This window comes from Drosophila tropicalis, unplaced genomic scaffold, assembly GCF_018151085.1.
Source record: "Drosophila tropicalis isolate 14030-0801.00 unplaced genomic scaffold, ASM1815108v1 contig_527, whole genome shotgun sequence".
Classification (NCBI taxonomy): domain Eukaryota; kingdom Metazoa; phylum Arthropoda; class Insecta; order Diptera; family Drosophilidae; genus Drosophila; species Drosophila tropicalis.
In genome coordinates this window covers 1,106,074-1,123,918 of record NW_027172999.1, presented here as the reverse complement: position 1 = coordinate 1,123,918, position 17,845 = coordinate 1,106,074, and the positions used below count along the sequence as shown (strand labels likewise).

Genomic DNA, 17,845 nt, shown 5'->3' with positions numbered 1-17,845 from the left:
CAAGAGGCCAAAAGAGCAGCCAGAAGAGCGAGCTTAGAAGACTGGCAAGCAAGATGGACATCCTCAACCAAAGGCAGATGGACGTTTAGGTTGATCCCAAACCTGGAGCCCTGGCTCTCGAGAAGTCACGGCGAAGTAACGTTCGAGTTAACCCAGTTGTTAAGTGGCCATGGGTGCTTCAATTCATATCTACACCGATTTGGGCACGAAAGCAGTCCAGAATGCATGCTATGCCAAAACGGCGTAGTAGAGGATGCCGAGCATGTGTTTTTCTGCTGCCCGAGATTTCAGAGTGAACGCAATGAGCTCGAGGAAGCGTTTGGGGAACTACCTACGGTTGAGAACACTACCAATATAATGTGTGCTAGCCAAGGAAAATGGTCCGCGGCCTGCACATTTGCAAAAAAGTTATGGACGCTCTTCGCCGCCTGGAGAGGCAGCGAAACGCCTGAGGGGCATGTAGCCCGCCTTTCTAGCCTGCGAAGCAATACCCCCCGGCAGTCCCGCAGGTTAATTTGGCACCCAAAACATCCCTTTCCCCTTCAATGTCCTTTCACACTTCTACTTCTTCCTCACTATACTCTTCTATCTTTCTCTAAATTGTCACACTTTTTTTTTGTTGAATAAATGAATTAAAAAAAAAATATGTACAAACACAATTTAAGTTCACCCACACAAAATTAATTGCAGCCCCTCCCATTGACTTTCCGCAATTTAATAATTTGAAACCTACACACAAAAGCTTCTGCTCTCTGACGTGACGTTCGTGTTTTTGCATAGCTCCTGAGTTTTTATTAATATTTATTGTTTTCTGCCAATTTTTAATTGTGCTTAGTTTGTTTACGCTTTCGATGGTGTTGTTCGCTTGACACCCTTGTGTTTTATTTCCATAATTCGCCAAATTAATCAGTTTAAACATTTGTTTTTTTTTTTTTTTCTCTCTCGTCATTGCTTCTGCAGTTGCTCCACTCATTGCCCCCATCATACCATCAGTGCTATTGGCTTTGTTGTTCTCTCTGCTTTGTGCTTGTGCTCAGCTTCTCTTCCGCGTAATCACCTCTCAAAGCTCAGCTTATAACTGTTCTTGCACTCTCTGTTGTGCTGTGCACTCTAGCTGTCTCTTTGTTTTATTTGTAATTATTGATTTTTTATCGGTAATTATCTTTGTGCTGTGTATTTAAATTTTTCAATATATTCTTATATATACCTATATATTTTTTTTGCCTTGTGTTTCTTTTGGCTTTTTAATGTCTTGTTGTCTACCTACTTGCATTCTGATCGTTTTGATGATCAGTATAGAGCAATATCTTGTTGGCTCTGCGATAATCTTATTCACTTAAAATGTGGTGGCCTCAATGGCCGCGACTACGACAAATTTTCTGGTTTGTCTGTGTCTAAGCCTGAGCTTGGCTTAATGCGCTGGACTTGCCCATCTTGTGCCAGCCAGCAGCTTGATTTTAGCCGTATGTATAGGGATCTTCGTTTAAAGTTTCTTTCTTTAAACAAACTGGCCAAACAGCTGTCAAACGAATGTGACTCTAGCGTTCAATTATTGTCGCAATTCAAGTTTGTTCCACCTTCTGAGAAATTGCACAAGAAATGTACCCTTGAGTTACCTCGTAAGCAGTCGCCAGCTCTCTCTATTACTTCCTCTCCGATTTTACTTTCGCCTACACTATCTTCTTGTCCCTCTTCTTTTCAGATTGAAGTACCCATTACAAGCCCTGGTGTACCTCAATCTATCCCTCACGGGAACTCTGATCAATCACAGGATCATGCCAGCTCCCAATCACTTGCGGATCCCAATGCTCCTCCACCTCCACTAACTGTAGTGCCTCATTGCAAACAATTATTTATCTCTAGGCTTGCTCCAGATACTTCTGAGTCGTCTGTGGCAGCTTACAGTAATATAAGTTTGCGCCCAATAAGCGCTCTCGTCCGTTGCCTGTCCACCTTCCTAATTTATCTACTGCTTCAAAAAACTAATAACGTCTAGTCTTTGCATTCGTTATCAAAATGAAAGAGGACTTTTTACCAAGCTCGCAAACCTGTTTTGTGACAGCCAAACCTTTTTGGCTGACATATTACCTTTCTCTGAAACTTGGCTTAACTCCTCTGTTTTGGATAATACAATTCTTTCTAATAACTTTACTTCTTATAGGCTTGATCGTGTTGGTCGTCGTGGCGGTGGAGTACTCATTGCTGTCAACTCGAATCTGTGTTCAAGTGTGGTGCCGATTGATATCCCCTTAGGTGTTGAGTTTATTTGCGTCGAAGTTACATGTTCTAACTTTATCTAAACCTTTTCGGCTTTTCTCTTGTTCATATATTCCCCCAGCTTCTGATATCATGATCTACGTACACCATGCTGATGCTTTACGAACTATTTTTAGTCGTCTTAAAGATCGTGATTTTCTTATAGTTTTAGGTGATTTTAACTTGCCTAATATTTCTTGGCTGGTTGATGACAATCTATCTTTCTTAGTTCCTTCATCTCAACATGTTTTTCTTGATAGCCTACTTGGATCAGTTGAATTCTTTCTTAACTCTTCTAAAAGAATCCTTGATCTTGTTTTTGTCTCTGATCACACTGTTAGTGCTGTATCACGAACACAGCCACCAGTGAAACCTGAAGATCCTTATCACCCTACCATTGAAGTTACTATTTCTTATAATTCCTTTACTAATTCATTTAATAACATCTCGAATTCTCGTCGTATATGTTTTCGTAAAACAAATTTCAATCTTCTTAACAGCCTTATTTTCTCTTTTGATTGGTCACTTCTATTTCAGTGCTGCGATATAGATTGTGCAGTGAAGTTTTTCTACTCTGCTCTTAATTCTCTAACTGATAAATGCGTTCCCTATGTGAATGTCTCTACTGTCTCCAGCGCGCCAGTTGATTCACACGTAGGCTCTCTAATCTCCGTAACATTAAATCGAGATATTTTAAAAGATTTTAAAAAAACTGGTTCGCAACTTGACTATGCAAATTATTGTATAGCCAAATCTCAATTTTGTCTTTTAAATACTCAATGCTACAACAATTATCTCGTTCGCTGCAAGGTTGAATTTTATAAGAACCCCAAAAGATTTTACAACTTTGTCAATTCCAAAAGACGCTCTAATGTACTACCTTCCACCTTCAGACTTAACAACCAGAATGCTAATAATGATTCAGATATTGTAGATCTGTTTGCTAAATTTTTTCAGTCGACATATTCTACTACTGTTTCGGATCCCATACCCTATCCCATTTCAATCCCACATTTAAATTGTATGTTTATTCCTAGTATTACTGAAGACTGTATTATCTCTAGCTTGTCATCTATGAAGTCTTCCTTCGTTCGCGGACCTGATAATATACCTAGTTGCATCCTTAGAATGTGTTCGATTTCCCTATCTAAGCCTTTGTCTCGGTTATTTTTTATATTGAGTGTAGCTTGTAGCTTTCCTGATATTTGGAAGGAGTCTTTTATTATTCCGCTTTTTAAAAAGGGTAGCAAATCGGATGTTCATGCTGCGTCCGGGAAAACAGCGCATTTGGTCCGGCTTTCCCGGACGCAGCATGATTAGATTCTTACAGCTAAATCTAAATCACTGCGAGGCAGCCCAGGACCTTCTGCTGCAGACTCTAGTGGAACAGAAGAGCGACGTGGCCCTTGTTAGCGAACCATACAGGATAAAACCCAGCGGGAACAGCGTGTGCAGCGGATCAAGCAAGGCCGCCATCATCGTCTGCAGCACTCACATCCCACCCCTGACGAAAGTGAAAACTGCGAGGCATTACATACGTGGCTGTATAGGCAAGATATTTGTATACAGTTGCTACTTTCCCCCGAGTCTCTCGTTTGATGAATTCTGCGAGATCGTCGACGAGCTGGCAGCTGACGCTCGTTTGCACACACCCTGCCTTATCGCCAGTGATTTCAACGCCTGGGCAGTTGATTGGGGCAGCACCTACACCAACTCAAGGGGAAGAGCGGTTCTGGAAGCGTTCGCCCAACTGGACATAACCCTGCTACACAGTGGCGGTAGAAATACCTTCAACTTCGGCAACTTCTACCCCGCCAGTGATCACGAGGCCATACTGACCGTTCTCGGCTCCAGAGAAATCCTGCCTGTGCCAATCCCGCAAGAGAAAGCGTACAAAACCAGCAGCTTAAGAGAGAGCCTTTTCAAAAGCTCTCTAAACGAAGCTACAATTCAGGTGGACAGCGCTGAAAATATGGCAAATTGCTTGGCTAGCTCAGTCCTCTCGGCATGCGACGCCAGCATGAACATAAGAAGGACCTACGCAGGCCCCCACCGCCCGGTCTTCTGGTGGAATGAGGCGATCTCCGGAGAGCGGCAATCCTGCTTCGCTGCAAGGCGGCGGTATCAGCGTGCCAGAAAGAGCGGCGACCCGTCTTGGCCCATCCTGAGGGAAACTTTTTCCGCGGCTAGGAAGTCACTCAAGAAGGCGATCCACTCGAGCAAGCGGAGTTGTTTCCTTGACCTATGCGACTCGGCGGAAAATGACCCATGGGGCAAGGCATACAAAATCGTGGTCAAGCGCATTTATGCCTCGAAGCAGCGACCACCAACGGATCCAGAAATGCTTAAAGACATCGTGTCAGGACTGTTCCCGCATACTGGAGGAGACATAGTGAGTCGACGGATCAGCAGCAATCTCCCTTCGCAGTGGAGCCTATTGAGCGGGAGGAGATACGCGCGGCAGCAAAGAGGCTGAAAAACGGCAAAGCACCCGGCCCAGACGGAATCCCAAACTGCGCCATAAAACTTGCGATGACAGAGAGACCAGAATTATTTACCGAAGTCTACACCCAGTGCCTGCGAGAGGGCTCTTTCTCTGCATGGTGGAAGCTCCAGAAACTGGTGCTTCTCCCGAAGCCTGGCAAGCCTCCAAGCGACGTGTCTGCCTACAGGCCGATATGCCTTATCGACACTTTGGGCAAGGTTTTAGAGTCTATCGTATGCTCAAGGCTGCAGCAGGCGATTCAGGATGGTGGTGGACTCTCTACGAACCAATTCGGTTTCCGGAAGGCCCTGTCCACCACAGACGCAATAGCCAGGGTTGTAGACACGGCCTCGCAGGCGATCAAGGGCTCGAGGTGGAAAGGCGGCTCGAAGAAATACTGCCTCGTCGTCACTCTAGACGTGAAAAATGCTTTCAACACGGCGGACTGGGGACGTATTCTGGATGCCCTTCAGTCGTTCAGCGTTCCTGCCTACCTGCGCGCCATCGTGTGGAGCTACTTCCACGGCAGGCGACTTGTGTATAGGTCAGACGTGGGCTGCGAATCGTACAATGTTTCGGCTGGAGTACCACAAGGCTCTGTCCTAGGCCCAACATTATGGAATGGCATGTACGACGGCGTCTTGAGGCTGGCTGTGCCTGCTGGTTGCCAACTTATAAGATACGCAGACGATGTGGCCCTCATAGTGGTGAGTAAACCATCAGACAGGCCGAAGATGGGGCGAACTCTACAATAGCGACCATCATGCGTTGGATGAGCTCCTGGCAGCACAAAAAACCGAAGCGGTGCTGATTAGTAGCCGAAAGATCGTAGAGACCGCCACAATCTTAATCGACGGAAACACGGTGCAATCAAAGCGTGCGATTCGCTACCTCGGAGTATGGATCGACACCCGCCTCTGCTTTAGAGAGCACTTGGCGTATGTAAGCGAAAAGCCGCGAGCGTTCGTGCCCTCTCAAGGATCATGCCGAACACGAGGGGCCCCAAGCAGGAGTCCAGGAAGCTGCTAATGACAGTCTGCAGGTCGATCATTTTATACGCGGCCCCAATCAGGGCACGCGCCATGAGCGTAGACAGCTTTACAAGAGGGATCAGATCGTCGCACAGGCTAAGCACGCTGCGAATCTGCTCGGGTTTTCGCACAGTATCAGACGATGCGGCACTTGTGATCGCCGGAGTGGTGCCTATCGACCTACAGGCAAAGGAGGCGGAATTTATATCTGCTACAGAGCGTGGAACTCGTTTTGGGCACGATAGCTCTCAATGCTGTCCAATCTGCCCCGGCGAAATAGTGGAAGACGCGCAACACATCCTGTCGCGTGCAGTCGCTTTAACAACGGCAGGAGGGCGCTTGAACGGGAGGCAAACGTTGAAATATGCGCCGAAAATCTTGTGGCTTGCTGGACCTGGAGCGGCATAGGAGGTAGCAGCTATCCTGCGAAGCAATTCCTTCGAGGAAGTACCGCAGGATCCCGGCCGCCACTGTTGCCAAAGCAGCGTCTCCCCCATCTTTCTTCCTTTCTCTGTTACCCACCTTCCTTATATGTATTTATTTCTTTACCCTATCTTTCTGTTGTTAGCCCTTTCATCTCTGTTCTATTTTGTTGCTTAATTAATAAATAAATAAATGAATATAAAAAAAAAAAAAAAACTACCGTGGCATTGCCAAATTTTCGGCAATACCTAAACTGTTTGAGAAAATTATTACGTCTTCCTTTCAAAATCTATCCAGATCCACTATTTCTCCTTGTCAGCATGGCTTCATGAAAGGTCGTTCGTCGCTTACCAACCTTTTAGAATTGACTACCCTTGTACACAATGGCTTTCGTAAAGAGTGTCAAACTGATGTTATTTATACTGACTTTAGTAAGGCTTTCGATACGGTTGAAGCTTCTGTGCTTCTCATGAAACATCATGGGTTTTTCCCCAAAACTATTATTTGGCCTTGGCTCATTCAAGCATGCTCATGTTTGCGGATGACGTCAAGATTTGTTATTCCTATAATGATCCTTCTTTCCAACAGTACTTGCAATCAGATCTCGATGCGTTCTGTGATTGGTGCCACGTTAATAAATTACACCTTAATGCCTCTAAGTGTTCTTTTATGACTTTCAGTCGTTTGTCTCCGCTCCTAGCTCATTACTCTATTAAGTCTGTTCTGTTAGATTGTGTTCCATCATGATGTTCACCAGCGTAGTATTGAATTGGTACAGAAGCAATTCCTTAAGTTTGCGCTACGCGGTCTAAATTGGGACCCGGGTCTTCGCCTACCTTCTAATTCTGACAGACTTCTTCTTATTAATCTTCCTTCACTTTAATACCGTAGGCTCGTTTCTCATTCTCTTTCTCCATAAACTAGTCAACGGCGAAGTCATTTCTACCAATTTACTAAAAACGCTATATTTTTGTGTTTCCTCATGTCGAACCAGCATCTTTTTTCCTATTCACCTTAGTAGATGTCTGACTAACTACTCTCTTCACGAACCTTTTCGTGTTCTTTGCCAATATTTTAACAACCTTTCTCACCTAATTTCTTCTCATCTTTCTGTCACTTCTCTTCGCGCTATACTTTTTAATCATCTACAGCGAAAGGAATGAAAATATTCTGGACTTAAATTGGTTGCAACTCATCCCTGACTACATTGATTTCGGCCAATGTAATGCATCAAGTGTTAAGAACTTTGGTCCATGAAACCAAATTGTCTGCATCAAATCCCGCGCTGCACAGTCACGTGAAACAATGTCGGCTGGATTATCCTTTCCCGGCACGTGACTCCAAATGATATCCTGCGATTGAGTTTGTATGGTTGATACGCGATTGGCAATAAAGCATTTTAGAGTTGATGGGTGCATTTTAATCCAATGGAGAACGACATTTGAATCTGTCCAAAAATATGTTTTGCTGACAAGACAATTTAATTTGTGTTTGATTTTAGTCCATGTTTGGCAGAGTAAAACGGAAGCACAAAGCTCTAAACGAGGTATGCTTTGCGATTGAGTGGGCGCAACTCTCGATCTCGAAATGATCAATGAAGTTACATATTTTCCGTTGTCCAAGACCCTTGCGTATATGCAACATCCATACGCTCGATTTGAGGCATCCGAAAATCCATGGATTTCACACTTATTTTTTGGTGATGTGTTAACAAATCGATTTACGCGAACCATGTCAAGATTAGATAAATCAGCTTCAAGTTGTTGCCATCTAGTCCGTAAGATCTCTGGCAACGGGTCGTCCCAGTACAAGCGCTCGATCCACAAGTCTTGGATCAAGATTTTGTAGCGTACTACGACTGGAGCTAATAATCCTAGCTGATCATAGAGGCTGGCCATGATCGATACTATTCTTCGCTTTGTTAGTATTGCAGTTAATGGACGATCAAATCGAAATAATATAAGATCTGCAGTTGGCAGCCACGACATGCCAAGAGCCTTGGTGACATCACTATTGTCAATATTGAGATTATATTCATAATCTGTTGGTGCCCCACTAAAATTCCACTTTGTCAATGCTAAGCGTGCCTTGGAGAGCAATTTGGTAACTTCATTCATCTTAGCATTGAGTTCTTCGAGCAAGTCAGCTCCATAAAGTAGATCGTCGACGTACATATCCTCAGCTAATACAGCAGCTCCAATTGGAAACAACTCCTAATACGTCTCTGATAAAAACTTTAAAGACCTGATTGCGAGAAATGGAGCGCACGACATCTCATAGGTAACAGTATTCAATTGAAATAATTGAATAGGTTCTTGCGGTGACTTTCTCCACAAGATTTGTTGGAAACTTCTTTCCTCAGGTGCGACGAGAAATTGTCTGTACATTTTTGTTCTGTCAGCTGTATCGGCATGGCGGTACAAACGAAACGAGAGTAATGTTAGGAACAGATCTTGTTGAATAGTATGACCATATATATATCTATATCATTTAATGATATATTTGATGAGTTTAGTTGATGAGGTTTGCAGTCTCAGGACACAATGGTGAGGAATAATGTAATGATTTCCCGGTTGCAAATTGTCTAACGAAGCTGCCTCCATGTGATTCAACTTAAGAAATTTATCTAAAAATTCGATGTACATTTCCTTTAATTCGTGTTGAGATGCAAGTCTTCTTTCGAGTTGAAGAAAACGTCATTTGCGTCCTTTTGCAACCGAACCTGTATGCGCCCTGAATTCAGGAATTGTGTGTGCACCTGAAAGTGAGTTTCACATGCGTGTTCTTCTAAGGTCAACGAATCATCTTTATTTTGAATTCCATGTATTCCATCCATTTTCCAAACCTTTCTAATAATATGTTAAGGTCTTGCTGTTACATTAAATTACAAGTGTAGTGTTGAGTTGATTGGTGTTCAGAAATCTTACCTCCGACGATCCATCCTAATGCAGTTTTCACTAAATGAGTCTTAAGTAGATCAAAAAACTCCTTTTCGCTAAGCAATAAATCTACCTTTCCGGGCTTATAAAAGAATGGGTCGGCTAACTTAATTTTTTTCGGAATGGCCCAATTTGACAGATTTACGACAAACTCTATATTCCAATGGTCTGGAGATATTCTTGAACAAATTTTGGTAGATACGGAATGTTTCATATGTATACGTATTTCACCGAAGCTTTACAATGTGAAGCTTTACGATGGCTAATGAGTGGCAATTGAGTCAAAACTTAAGTGGAAATCGATAATGTAAATTTACACACTCAAGTTTACTTAGGTTATGATAGTGCTCCAATGTGAATGTCCCACGATGATATGTCTCGCTAAGGCCTATAATGAAGAATTCCGATGACAACTATTCAAGATGATTATGTAATGATGCAGAAGTCCAATAATGACTGTCCAAGATGATGATGTAAAAATAAACCAGATGACCGAGCTAACTTCGACCGCGTCAAAGTTTGTATACCCTTGCAACTTTTTTGGTAACTCTTTCTTTACCTATTAGCCAACTATGTGGAAGAACGTTTTATATAAAAAGGCTTATGTTTGCGAAAGAATGGCCTACAATCATAGGAAATACCGAAGATATTGATCAAAGTCACTGTTTTCCACCGATCGTGCCTATGGCAGCTATATGATTTAGTCACCCGATCTTTATCAAATTCGGTACAGTCATTAACAGATATATCAAACTAACAAATGTTTAATTTGAAAGCAATCGCGTTAAAAGTAACGAAGTTATTCAAAAAAGTCACTGTTTTCGACCGATCGTTCCTATGGGAGCTATACGATATAGTCATTCGATCTTGATTAAATTTGTCACAGTCGTTTATAGGCGTAATAAACTCTCTAATATTAAGTTTTACGATAATAGCACAGAAAATAACGAAGTTATTAAGAAAAGTCACTGTTCGTGACTTTTGGGTTTGTATGGGAGCTATATGATATACAAAACTCCAATGCTCAATATCATGTGGAGTGGAGTAAGGAAAAATAAGTTCTCTCCTCTTCGAATTCCAGAAAGAAGTCATTTTTATATTTCGGGTTCCTGAGTCAGAAGTTCTTCATGTAACAAAAGCTTTTAGAACATGTTTATGTAAATACAGTGGTAGAAATTAGAATGCTTCTAAACAAATAATATTAGAATCTTAATATATGCAAATCTAAGATAACGATAACACTATTTGTTAGATACTCTCGAATCCCTGATGTCATTCAGTTTTCATAATAAAGCAGCATCAACAACCGCCTACATCTGAATAAAGAAAATTTTATGGAAGAAACAGATGCATCGGCAACGTCAGGTTGTTACGACGACTCCGTAAAAGCTAAAATGTTATGATTTGATATGAATGGTATGATAGGGTAGATATGCTACAATAATAATATTTATAAAATAAAAACCAAAACATTTGAGTTTTTCGATATAATTTTATTAAATTGTTTATATTATGCTAATCTTTGATTCATAACGTATTAACCGCTAAATAAAAAAAGAAAAATTGTGCATATGATGAAAATTTTTGAAGATTCTTACGTCAACAATTGCACTTTAGGTAAAGGGCGCTTTGTTAAAGAATCTGTTTCTGATTTGTTTTAATACATGTGCATACATACATATGTCTGATTCCATTCAACACACTTTTTTTGTATACCTTAAATTAATAGCTGAACACGAGTTAAGTTATTTCTCTTTGTTAAAATTTAAGGTGTTTTGTTTAAAAATGTAATCAATTCTTTCGATGATGGAATTTTTTTTAAATATTTTGAAAATAATTATTTTCGGCCTCAGCTTTGTTATAAGGTATTTTTGAATATTCCAGAATATCTTGCAGTTTGTAGGATTTGTTATTGATGATGTCTTGACTAGATTCTAACAAAAAATGATACCAATCTAAAGTAGTTATGTTAGGACCTTCACCTCCTAGATCCGGTGGTAAAACCGATTTATTTACATGATTGTGAAGGGAAACCAAATTAGACCCATGAAAAAAAATTCTGCTTCGCATTTCGTCTGTCAAAAAAAGTTTTTAAGACTGTCGAAGTCATTCCTATATACCAGGGTTGGCAAATGAAATGTATGGCGAAGAATTTAGCTGGAAGACAGTCCTGAAATAAAATAATGTGCAAATGAGTAAGTATTCGAGTAGAGGTTTATTAGAGACTAAATCTATACATAAGAATATTCGCTGCAGTGCAGGCAACTAGAAAATGAATGTAAAGCAGAAATGAAAGAATGTCCGATACAATTCACGGATCGTAACATTCGAGAATAATAAGAGAGAGATCGACATACTGCGGTGGTTACATACATCTTTTAACACTCCTTCTCAACGAGAAGTCTATCTTACAAAAAACAGATTATTTTAATCCCAACATTTCTGTAAACTTAATATGTTTGACCTTACATAAGTTCTTCGTTAAAATATCTGAGGTCATACCATACATACATGGTAACGTATTTGATATCTACTACATTATCTTTATATATTTCCCTTAAAAAATGATATTTTATTTCAAAATGCTTGCTACGTGAATAAAATTTAGCATCTTTAGCAAGACATTGTGTGCTCTGGTTGTCGCTATAAACAAGCAGCTTCTCTATTGGCCCGAATCCCATCTTGTTGATCGGTTTTCTAATGTATATCACTTTTTTGACTGCTGTAGAAAGTGCTACGTACTCGACCTCCGTGCTACTGTGGGCAAGCGACAACGACTTCCGATCGTTGCAATCGCCAGCCCAGTTCGCATCAACCAAACAGTGGATAGGAACACCCGTTTTGTTATAATGAAGTCTCACATCTGAGGTACCTCTAAATATCTCAATACCCTCTTGTCTGCAACCTCATGTTCCTTGTGGGGCTCTGCATTTCTCTGCGCCAACTTAGCCACAGAGTGTATTATATCTGGCCGTGCAGTCAACGCCAAACACATAAACGATCCAAAGAGTGATTGATAGTCCATTGATTGTCCACCTGACCACAATCATTACTATCACCCAACCTCTAGAGAAGTCGCGTTCGGCTTGCAGTCCTGCATACCATATTCATGCAACAAGCCTCCGATGTACTGCTTGTTGCCAGTCTTGCCATCTCGCTCGATTTCCATCCATTTTCTGGCTTGAACACACGCTTTGGATGATCAGCATCGACGAAGCCTTCAGGTTGTCGCATATATACGTCATCTTGTAGGTCGCTATTGAGGTATGCTGCAGAGACATTCATCTGGTGCAAGTGCATCTCGTGCTCCACCGCCAACGCAATCACCAGTGAAGAATAACGTGCAATCGGGGAAAAGGTTTCCTTTTAGTTAATTGCATATTGTTGACCACACCCTTTTGTTGAATTTTGCCACTCTCATTTCATTTGGTGGTAAAAACGCATTTTCAACCGATAACTTTTTTGTTTGCAGTTTGGTTGATCAACTCCATGTCTTAATATTTTCTAGGTAACCATACTCCTTCTATTCCATCCTTTTCCTCCTTCTATGATTTTATGTTTTCCGACTGCTCTGACTTAAATGCCTCATTTATACAGGTAGCAACAATAACGTCCTTAGCATCTAGTACATTCAGCATATTGTACGCTCTTCGGGGATGACCAGCACGCCCAGTGCGAACAATCTTTGTTCTCCCTGGCATTTTTCGGATATATGCTTGCTACTCCTCAGCATTGTCACCTACTTCATCAAGTTTTTCACCTGGCTAAAAGATTACCACATCTGCCTCATATGATGGTTCTCGACCCTGCATCAACTCTTTCATGAACTTGTGCTCTAAAAACACGATATCTCGGAATCCTACTACGGTCCTTTTGACAGGGTTGTAAAGACGATAAGACTAGGCATTTTCGGAGTAACCTATTAAAATACACTGCTTCCCTTTCGCCGAAAACTTTTATTATGTTTATCTCATACAATAGCTTTAATACCAAATACGAAAGATGAGATACACTACACTCCAAACCTCGTATGGAGTATTAAATAGGTAAATTTGCAGTTTCTGCTATCCAAGAACTATTCAACTACATCGCTCAGATACTCACGACATATATTTATATATAATATATAAATATATAAATATATAAATATATAAATATATAAATATATAAATATATAAATATATAAATATATAAATATATAAATATATAAATATATAAATATATAAATATATAAATATATAAATATATAAATATATAAATATATAAATATATAAATATATAAATATATAAATATATAAATATATAAATATATAAATATATAAATATTTAAATATATAAATATATAAATATATAAATATATAAATATATAAATATATAAAATATATAAATATATAAATATATAAATATATAAATATATAAATATATAAATATATAAATATATAAATATATAAATATATAAATATATAAATATATAAATATATAAATATATAAATATATAAATATATAAATATATAAATATATAAATATATAAATATATAAATATATAAATATATAAATATATAAATATATAAATATATAAATATATAAATATATAAATATATAAATATATAAATATATAAATATATAAATATATAAATATATAAATATATAAATATATAAATATATAAATATATAAATATATAAATATATAAATATATAAATATATAAATATATAAATATATAAATATATAAATATATAAATATATAAATATATAAATATATAAATATATAAATATATAAATATATAAATATATAAATATATAAATATATAAATATATAAATATATAAATATATAAATATATAAATATATAAATATATAAATATATAAATATATAAATATATAAATATATAAATATATAAATATATAAATATATAAATATATAAATATATAAATATATAAATATATAAATATATAAATATATAAATATATAAATATATAAATATATAAATATATAAATATATAAATATATAAATATATAAATATATAAATATATAAATATATAAATATATAAATATATAAATATATAAATATATAAATATATAAATATATAAATATATAAATATATAAATATATAAATATATAAATATATAAATATATAAATATATAAATATATAAATATATAAATATATAAATATATAAATATATAAATATATAAATATATAAATATATAAATATATAAATATATAAATATATAAATATATAAATATATAAATATATAAATATATAAATATATAAATATATAAATATATAAATATATAAATATATAAATATATAAATATATAAATATATAAATATATAAATATATAAATATATAAATATATAAATATATAAATATATAAATATATAAATATATAAATATATAAATATATAAATATATAAATATATAAATATATAAATATATAAATATATAAATATATAAATATATAAATATATAAATATATAAATATATAAATATATAAATATATAAATATATAAATATATAAATATATAAATATATAAATATATAAATATATAAATATATAAATATATAAATATATAAATATATAAATATATAAATATATAAATATATAAATATATAAATATATAAATATATAAATATATAAATATATAAATATATAAATATATAAATATATAAATATATAAATATATAAATATATAAATATATAAATATATAAATATATAAATATATAAATATATAAATATATAAATATATAAATATATAAATATATAAATATATAAATATATAAATATATAAATATATAAATATATAAATATATAAATATATAAATATATAAATATATAAATATATAAATAATATAAATATATAAATATATAAATATATAAATATATAAATATATAAATATATAAATATATAAATATATAAATATATAAATATATAAATATATAAATATATAAATATATAAATATATAAATATATAAATATATAAATATATAAATATATAAATATATAAATATATAAATATATAAATATATAAATATATAAATATATAAATATATAAATATATAAATATATAAATATATAAATATATAAATATATAAATATATAAATATATAAATATATAAATATATAAATATATAAATATATAAATATATAAATATATAAATATATAAATATATAAATATATAAATATATAAATATATAAATATATAAATATATAAATATATAAATATATAAATATATAAATATATAAATATATAAATATATAAATATATAAATATATAAATATATAAATATATAAATATATAAATATATAAATATATAAATATATAAATATATAAATATATAAATATATAAATATATAAATATATAAATATATAAATATATAAATATATAAATATATAAATATATAAATATATAAATATATAAATATATAAATATATAAATATATAAATATATAAATATATAAATATATAAATATATAAATATATAAATATATAAATATATAAATATATAAATATATAAATATATAAATATATAAATATATAAATATATAAATATATAAATATATAAATATATAAATATATAAATATATAAATATATAAATATATAAATATATAAATATATAAATATATAAATATATAAATATATAAATATATAAATATATAAATATATAAATATATAAATATATAAATATATAAATATATAAATATATAAATATATAAATATATAAATATATAAATATATAAATATATAAATATATAAATATATAAATATATAAATATATAAATATATAAATATATAAATATATAAATATATTGTTATATATATACCAAGACCGGGTTCCTTTGATAAAAAAATAGTATATCCAAGATGAACACGTCAGTGTCCATGCATAGTCGTTTTTAGAATGATTCTTTATTCCAAATTATTATTTTGCTTAAGCTAAGTTTACATACATATTCTTATGCTGCGACTTATGCGACAGCTACAAAAGAGAGGGAGAGTGTCAGTACATACATACATATTGTTGGAGCGCTTGCATCAAAGTGCTTGGTCAGCGTTCACACGCTGGCCTGGCTCTAGCTCATGTTACGCTTGTGCATACATTGCTTATGTGAATATATGTATGTGCATATACAAATGTACATACATATATGATCATGCTTAGCTGTAGATTTATGTGAATATGTTTATGTACATACATCAATGTATATATATAAACATATTCAAGTGCACAATTATATTTTAGTGCGTATATGTTTAATTGTTTATACTTGCAACAGAGTGTTACAAGTTGAGCTCATTGTACTGAATGATTATTTGCATGAATATACTACACCTCCCCTTTTTAGAGAATAACGTAATATTATGGAGTTATTAATAATCATATTAATTAATTATAATTAAAGGTAAAATAAGGGTAAGGTAAATGTGTATATTAGGAAAAAAAAAATTTTTTTTTTTTTTTGTGTTTTAGATTGTGTCTGCTTAGACAAATTTTCTTTCTCTCTTTTCTTTTCGAAATCATATGAATATATTTTTGATAATAGATGAATCCATAAAAAAAATTTTATAAACATATATATATATTTTTTTTTAATTAACTTTTGATATTATATATTTATTTTATTATTTTTTTTTAAATCTATCTTTATGTACTTTTTGTATCCTACCTTTATTGTTTCTAATTTTTATATTGTTATTTTTACCTATTTCTACAACATCGAAGGGTCCTAAATACACTGAATCAAGCTTATGACCAGTTTCGTTTTTTAAGAAAACCTTGTCTCCTATTTCTATTTTAAAATCCGATACTTTTTTATCATTTATTTCTTTTTGCTTAATTTTATTGTTTTCTAAAATTATTCTAGCTCTTTTATACGCGTTTTCTAATCTAAACTTAACTTCCTTAGAATAGTCTTCTATATTATATATTGGATCTATAGTATTAACGCTATTAAATTGAATTGGTAGGTTACTTTGTCTACCAAATACAAGTTCATATGGACAATAATTATGTGTTACTGATGGTGTTGTGTTAAAACAATACACGAAATACTGTAACCATATGTCCCAATCAGTTTTATCTACTGAAATATATGAACGAATGTACTCGTTGAAGGTCCTATGACTTCTTTCAACGGTACCTAATGTCTGGTGATGGTGTGCTGTAGATGTTATGTTATCTATTTTCAAATATTTGCACAGCGCAGTAATAATGGAATTTTTATATTCTGTTCCCATGTCCGTAATGAACGTCTTCATTGGACCGTACTTCAGAATAAAAGATTCAAATATGGCTTTTGCTACAGTTGTTGCACTTTTGTTTGCAACAGGAACTGCTACTAAATACTTTGTCAGGTCACATATTAATGTGATTGCGTATTCATTCCCATTTTCCGAATGTGGTAGTGGACCGATCGTGTCTACTATCACTCTGTCAAAAGCATATAGTGGTGTTTCGGTTATAATCATAGGTGATCTTGTATGTTTTGTCGTTTTCGACGTCAGGCATTTTTGACATTTATTAATGTACTTTTTTACACATTTAGTCATGTTTTTCCAATAATATCGTCTCTTTATTTTTGTAATTGTTTTATTTATGCCTGTATGACCTCCTTGAAGGGGATCGTCATGGAATGTAGACAATATAGCTTCTTTTTCTTTCTTATTATTTACTTGGGTCACCGGCTTGAGTAGCGCTACTCT

The 17,845-nt window shown here is 33.9% G+C and overlaps 1 long non-coding RNA gene across 1 annotated transcript in view; it reads right to left on the bottom strand.

Moving 5' to 3' along the window:
- Positions 1-11,002: 11,002 nt before the first annotated feature.
- Positions 11,003-17,845, bottom strand: part of LOC137574986 (uncharacterized) — an 81,817-nt gene continuing 74,974 nt past the window's right edge. The window contains exon 2 of the long non-coding RNA XR_011032104.1: positions 11,003-11,304. This is a non-coding gene — a long non-coding RNA (uncharacterized lncRNA). The remainder of the gene's footprint in view (positions 11,305-17,845) is intronic.